Source organism: Etheostoma spectabile, unplaced genomic scaffold (assembly GCF_008692095.1).
Source record: "Etheostoma spectabile isolate EspeVRDwgs_2016 unplaced genomic scaffold, UIUC_Espe_1.0 scaffold00003174, whole genome shotgun sequence".
NCBI lineage: Eukaryota > Metazoa > Chordata > Actinopteri > Perciformes > Percidae > Etheostoma > Etheostoma spectabile.
In genome coordinates, this window is record NW_022603006.1 from 13,503 (window position 1) to 21,117 (window position 7,615).

At 40.2% G+C, this 7,615-nt stretch overlaps 1 pseudogene; it reads right to left on the reverse strand.

Moving 5' to 3' along the window:
• Nucleotides 1-738: 738 nt before the first annotated feature.
• On the reverse strand, nt 739-7,315 carry LOC116676468 (serine hydroxymethyltransferase, mitochondrial-like; annotated as a pseudogene).
• Between the last annotated feature and the right edge of the window lie 300 nt (nt 7,316-7,615).

Genomic DNA, 7,615 nt, shown 5'->3' on the forward strand with positions numbered 1-7,615 from the left:
TAATTATGCACAAACCAAGATACAGAGTTGGACAAAGAGAGCCGTTTGACGTTTGATTTGATATTTTTTTCCTCCCACACACACACACACACACACACACACACACACACACACACACACACACACACAAAGAAATGGCAACTGAGAAAGATTTGTACGCATACAATAGAAAATAGGTTATTTGGCTCTACAAAATCTGTCAAATTTGATTGTTTCCTTACCTCAAGTTCTTACATGAATGGATTGATGGATTACTGCAAAGTAGTATTAAAAAACGTGGTTTCCCATGTGTCATTGGGAAAAAGGAAGTCATCCTGATTCACAGGCACTAACCACATTTTACTACCATGATATTTTCCCTCTCTTTGTACAGTTTTGCCCATCAGCTTTCTGCCACCTGGCTGTTATGGCCCCACAAACTCTATTTGCTTGGTTTAATGGTCGTGGAAGCCTGGCATGGGAAAGGGCCTGGCAAAAGCTTCAACGCGGTGGCGCAGGTTGGCCATGCGAGCCATGGTCTCTGGGTCCTGAAGAAGGAAGTTTTTGAAGTCCTGGAGTTTCCTTAAGGGAGAAGAATAAAAAAAGGAAAAGGCTTAGCTTTCCTGTATTGGCATTTGCTTCCTTGGTTTGATCACCACTGGGCTTTTTGTTTGCACTTATTATTTTGTTGCATTTCTAATAACAGTTTTATAAATCAAAAAGGAGGCATATGTTTTTGCTAAATACGAGGCTACGTTGTAATCTGTCTCGCCTCTCACAGTAGGCTAACCTGTCTTTTTCTTGACGTCCAAGGCGATCTTGAAGCCCTCATCCATGAACTCGACAACTTGCACAAAGTCTGCTTCTTTGAACTGTCTGGATGTCAAGGCTGGAGCACCTGGGATGGAAAAGAAAACAAAATCCGCAGCTTGAAATCCAAAGTTTTGACTGGTAATCACTTCCTTTTGCTTTACAGCTCTTCCTAATGACGCATTGACGGTATAAGCGCAGTCAAAACATCTTGATCACCCCCTGGTGGCTGGCTGCAGTACACATCATAAATCCTTCCTCCTCCATGTTAGCAGATGGGACATGGTCAAACGCTTGGTACACCTCAAATCATTTCTTTACAAAGATTGTTTCTGTCATTTTAGGTAGTTCTGATCATGCTGAGGTCTGTTAAAATGTTAATTTTTTTTCCTTTTTTCCTGATAGTTTGGTTTTCATTACTTATTTGATGCTTTAAAATGGGGTGCAACGTTGTGAATGACTACTGTGATTGACTCAATATTGGTCGGGCAGGTGTGTGGGCGGGACTTCAATACTGCAGCTCAACCACCCAATTTCTACAGTGCAGACTGACTCCAAAAATACAATATGGTGGTGCCCATATCTGGGATATTTTGGTTTCACTTTTGTAAAGTGGAAGGAAGCGGAGACGCCTTGTTTTTTTACAGTCTTTGGTTGGTCGCTACGGTGCGGTCCTAATTTCATTTAAATAAACAATTGAGAAGGCAAAAAGTGCAGTTCATTGTGCTGTAGGTGAAGTTTCTCGCCTTAAGACAATGCTGAAAATGTGGCAGTGTAGATGTGGAGCTCTTGAACTTCCTGGCAGATGATTAAACACCCAAACATACTTAATTAATCATGATGTGCTCAGTGCATGCGGCTTAATTGGTGGCTGACTAATTTCCATATGCAAAAGTCCTTTTTGAAAAAGTGAGTGAAACAGATTAAGTGAGGAGGATGATGAGTGCAAAGTAAATTTGACCAACAATAAATTCTCACCTTGTAGTTAATATGGAACACAAAATGCTGAACAGCTGACCAGCATATCAAGACTATTGTCTTGACAAAGTTAAAAAGGTGTTTTAAGGTTTGAAAATTTTTGAATAGACAAATCAGCACCATTTTCTTTATGTGGTTTTGGATAATATCCTTAATAAGTATAACAAGACCTTGTCTGAGTCAAGCTAAATGTAGTGCAATGTGAAGCTGTTCCTTACCTAGCCGGAGGCCACCAGGAGTCAGGGCGCTCTTGTCCCCGGGCAGGTGTTCTTATTGGCAGTAATTGACACGAGCTCCAGCACCCTCTCGGCCCGAGCCCCGTCAATGCCCTTAGGCCGCAAGTCAACCAGGACCAGGTGGTTGTCAGTCCCGCCTGAAATACGAAGCATTCTTAGCAAAAACCTTTGAAGAGGAGTAAGTCGGAAGCTTCACTTTTAAGCCTTTGATCAGACCACCTCAACTTTAGTTTAGCATGGATGAGGTCATCTGTTTGCTGTAGGATATGAAACTGAATGCGGTTAACGATGAAGCTAAATAACTGTTGTGTATAGTTTTGTCAGGGCCTACCAATGCTTCACATCTTCACTTTTATCTTGTGTTTGTCTGCATATCTGCTTAATGTTTATCTGAACACTGGATTTATGTTATATGTATATATACTGAATGTATACAAGTTTTACTTCTTTCTGAGACCATGAGCTGAAGGTGCCTGGTCCTTTTGCTCAATAATCTCTCTGTGAAGGTGACAAGTGCACTTAGCATTAAATCTATATAGGAAACATATTATCACTTATCCTCATAATAAAATTGACTGCCATCATGTTTTGCAAGTGCAAATTACTCTAGGCAACTAAAGCAGGAAATTCACAAACAGGATTTTTTTTACAGTTAAAACTATGCTCATTTGTATAATGTATGCTTAGTATAAGCTCTAAATAAAAACAGTGTTCAGTTTATAGGTGCACCTAGCTAAAAGTAAAGCAGTCTATCAACATTTGAGGCTGCAGTTTACGGTGCTTTTGAACTGTGTTGCATTTTACAGAAAGGTGTTTCTGTTATTTTGTCCACCCTTTTATGCCAATAGAGTAGGCTACATCAAACACAAACTACATCCTCCAAAACGATCACACAGATAATCAACCCCTCTCTAAGATGAACACTTTAACCTTCATGAAGGTAGGGTTTATTGCAGGAGTGTTGTATTAGACTACATTAGTTTTTGCTAGATGTAATAAACTGGAAACTGAGTGCATATTATAACGCTATACATTTTTCCTTTAGCTAATATAAGCAACTTATTTACTTACTAAGTACTCACTCCTTTTAACAAGTTTCCTATTGACTGTTAAGGGCAGTCCACACCAAGAACGATAACTATAAAGATGTGAGCATCTGCACTGCTGAACAAGGACGCTCTGCAAACAGTGGCGTCAAGCACGCACTGCACGCTCCAGCAGCTAAAAATACATGCATAAGATTACCAAAATGTCTGGAGGAATATGCACAAATCTCTGCGCAGTGTCTCTCCACCGTGTCATGTTGTAAATTCAGATGGATTTTGATTGACTGTCAGTGCTTTGATCAATAATCAGATCGCTCTGAAAGCAATCCCAACAATATTGTTTGTTACAGTTATGGTGTGGACTTCACCACCCAGTTGAGTTAGAACAATTTTTAAAACTATTTATTTTTAGTTATCGTTGTTGGTGTAGACAGCCCTTTATAATACGTTTTTCCTTTTTTACTCAAACATCTAGAAAAAGGATTAAAAAAACAGAGCATGCACACAATGCAGTGTAAGCACAGAACAAGACTGTATTTTTTAGGGTATCAATTGAAGGCTATACATCAAAATAAAGCTGAGGCCAGCAAATTAAATGCAGGGCAAAATTCAAGCATTCACTCACCACAAGAAAGTGACCCTTTCATCTGGTGGTATTTCCTTGACTGACAGTACAGCTACACTGACATTAGCCTATTAACACATCATGAATTTAAATGCCTTTCTGCCGTGTAATTTGCATTTTGTGACAGGACATTTCTCTTCATTGACTGGATACACTGTGTATCCAGTGTAGCATTAAAGCATTTTGGAATTAGCAAACTAGCTAGCTTACTAGCCTACAGTCCCTAAAAAAAACTGTAAATTGAATTAAAAAAACTGAGACGCCCACTCCAAATTGATCAATTTGAGTGGTCAATCTCAAAATTGATTGACAGGTGCCTGTCACGATATAATTTTGACGTGATCTGAAAGGGTTAAAAAGGCATTTTTCATTTCATCTTGACTATAAACACAAGTAAGATTACCTGATACCAGGGTGTAGCCTTTGTTGAGAAGAGCTGTAGCCATAGACTTGGCATTTCTTAGTACCTGGTCGATATACTCCTTGAACATGGGAGACTGAGCCTGCGCACACACCCACACCCCCACACCCCCCACACACACACACACAAAATGAAGGGTTGAGCTGGATAGAAGTACTGAAGTTAGAGTGGTTCTTCTTCAGTTGGATGTTAAAAAATGATTCATGAGATACTGAGAAAACAATTTTTTACTATATAAACAAATGTTGGTACAAGTAAGAGACATCACCGTTCCATTCTCTTTAATAGAGATTAGAGCTGTTAGAAAGAATTTCCGAAGGTCAAATGTAATTCGATATATAAAACGTTAGCAAATCTCCTCTGTCACGTCTGATGAACAAAAAGTTACGGGGAGAGAAACAAGGCTAACGGTACGTACCGAGTAACGTTATTACAAGACGGAGTGACAGCGGTGGTGGTGATGGCGCAGTGGATGGGACACATGCCTTAGTGTGGGAGATCTGGGTTTGATTCCAACTGCGATACATCCACCAATGTGTCCCTGAGTAAGACACTTACCCCTAGTTGCTTTTAGAGGTTCTAAATTGTAAGTCGAATGGGATAAAAGCATCAGCTAAATGACACTTATGGTAAAATGTAATGACAGGCTGCGGCTGAAAAATGAGTTTAGCTCGTTCTGGTTTCCTAACTGCGTTGCGAGTTATAGGAGCGTTGCTGGGAGCTTCATGGAGACAGCTAAAGTTAATGTTATCTACCCTACAGCTGTCAAAATTAGCTTTGACTTCATATATACTGTACATTAACTTCTTACAGCTGTATTCTCAGTAACGAGACAATCTGCAAGAAACCGGTTGCTTTTAAATCACTAAAATAGTAATGACAGCACTACTATACTATTCAAATATTTAAAAAAATAAATGAAATTCAAATATTATTATAGAAGAAGGCTGACAGCTCTAATAGAGATTAATAGATTCCAATAGCTGTCTAGCACAGCATTAAGTTTAGCTTAGGGAACAAGTTTCTGAGTCAAGTTTCACCAACCAAGGCATCTCAGTGTTAAGATTGTGTTTCACTGTAAAATGGGATTCACCAGTTATCAACTTCTCATGAGGAAAAAGCAGAACAAGATAATACAATGTTACATCAATACAAATAAAGTTATTTTTGCATCGAAATTGGGTGGTTGTGCGTTGTGCTGACCTGTCTGAGTGCCACAGCCACACCAGCGATGGCATGGTTATGAGGTCCGCCCTGCAGGGAGGGGAACACAGAGAAGTTCACCTTGTCCTCCAGCTCATACAGGATCTCTTTCCCCTTCTTGTCCACTGAGCGAACACCCTTACGATAGAAGATGAAGATGAGGCCAGCCCTGGACAAAATAGACTAATTGACTGACAAAGCCTTTTTACAATTATATTTTCTCTAAACCACACAAGGTTTCATCTTTGGTGTGATTCGATTTCTCACACCCATGGAACGAAATACCGCTATAACTGCTATTAATAAAAATAACTCTAGTTTCATGATGCTCAGTGACATTTCTCCTGTTCTTACCTGGCTCCTCGGAGGGATTTGTGTGTGGTAGACGTGACCAGATCAGCATGTTCAAAGGAGAGGGGATGGCTTTAGCAGCCACCAGTCCGCTGATATGGGCCATGTCTGCTAGCATGTAGGCCTTAATGTCGGTACACAGCTGAGGGGGATAAGGGTGGAAGAGAGGGAACAAACACAAAATTAGGATTGAAAGTTATTCATGGAGCAGTACATTTGAGATTAAATTATGTTTAAATTTCTAAGTTTTTAGGTACAAGACCCCAAAACATGTCATGAAACCATTGCATTCGATAAGTCTACAACCTTGCACCAACTATGGTGTGCATTTTATTTGACTGTGCTCTGAACATGTTGAAAAGTGAGTTAAAAAATAAATAAAAGAGATACAGATACTAACCCATATCTTTTGGCAAAAATACATTTACATTTTCACCCACAGTTAAGATTTGACTAACTCTACATCTGTAAGCAGCAGTACCTATCTTCTCAAAGCAAATATTTCAAATCGGAGGTGGTATTAGTAAATTCCTTGGCAGTCTTCAGAGGCCCGAAATATTACAACATAATTCAATAAATCCTTGCTGTCTCTTGCCAGTATTTATTGAAAAAGGCACAAACAATAAATAGCTTGCTAACATGCAAATGACTTGCTGGCGAATGATCAGAGCAGTAAACAATCTTTTTAGTGCTCCTATTAATATTCATTATCATGACAATCTCCCTTCCTCTCATATCTAAACTGGATCAGCACATGTTTATTAGATTAAAAGGCAGGAAAGAAGGCAGGGTTACTGGAGGGGGGAAAAGAACACAAGAGGGTGATGCCGATGAACACCGATAGTGAAAGATTTCAGATTTTTAAAAAGTAGAAGCTTGCGCCAATCTAGGTAACAACACTGAAAATCCAAAGGGAGCTCAGCTGATTCTGCCATAAAACAGTTCCAGTTCCACAAAAAACATTCCAGGGGGGAATATGGCCCCACTTCAGGCCTAGTGGCAAAGTAGTTATGGTGCTTAATAAAAAAACACAGCTGTAATGGTGGGGCACTCCATCTGATGGTACTAGCTAAAGTGGGGCTCTGCAACAAAGGGAAGCAGTCATGGAGTGAATGAAGTGAATCAGCGGGTGGGTATAACAAAGGGGATAAAGGGGCCCCTTGTGCACTGCCAAAGAGAGCAGTGAAGTGTGCAGTTAAAAGTTGCTGCTGAGCATGTGCGAGACAGTGTAGTATCCATGTTCAGTTTGGATGAGTAGGTAGAGAAAGCATCTATATGTTGAGTGCAAGAGTGAAAGACCCTAAACATTGATTTGCACGTGGATATGATAAGTCTGAAAGCAAATGCTCGGTATTTAGAGCAGAGAAATTTGTGACGATATGGTTGGAGTGATTCTGGATGGGTCTAACCTATCAGAGACAGAGACAGACACAGACAGACAGAGACAGACAGAGACAGACAGACACAGACAGAACGAGACAGACACACAGACACACACACACACACGATGGGTGAGTTTTGAATAAAAGGAGTTCTCCATGCACCTTCTTGATTCGGGCGTAGTCAATGAGGCGGGCATAGGCACTGGTGCCAGCGATGATGAGCTTGGGCCGGAACAGCTTGGCCGTCATCTCCATCTGGTCATAGTCTATGAGTCTGTTGCAGTCTGCAGGTTGAGGAGAGATAAAAAAAAGGCAGAGGTGAGGGAGGGAGGGAAGGAAGGAAGGAAAGAAAAAAGGTACATTATAGGATAAAAAAAAAACGTCAGATAGCTTGAGGATCAAGAGCAAACAAAAACATCGAAGAGAGGTTTATTCCACTTGAAGCTCATTTGAAGCACTTTTGCTACCTTTAAAAAAAGGGAAGGAAGTTATCGAAGAGAGACATTTCACCTAAAATCATGTCGACGAAGAAGATGGAGCAATTGCAGTAATGCACCCCTACTTATCCTAATTCAACCTTTCAG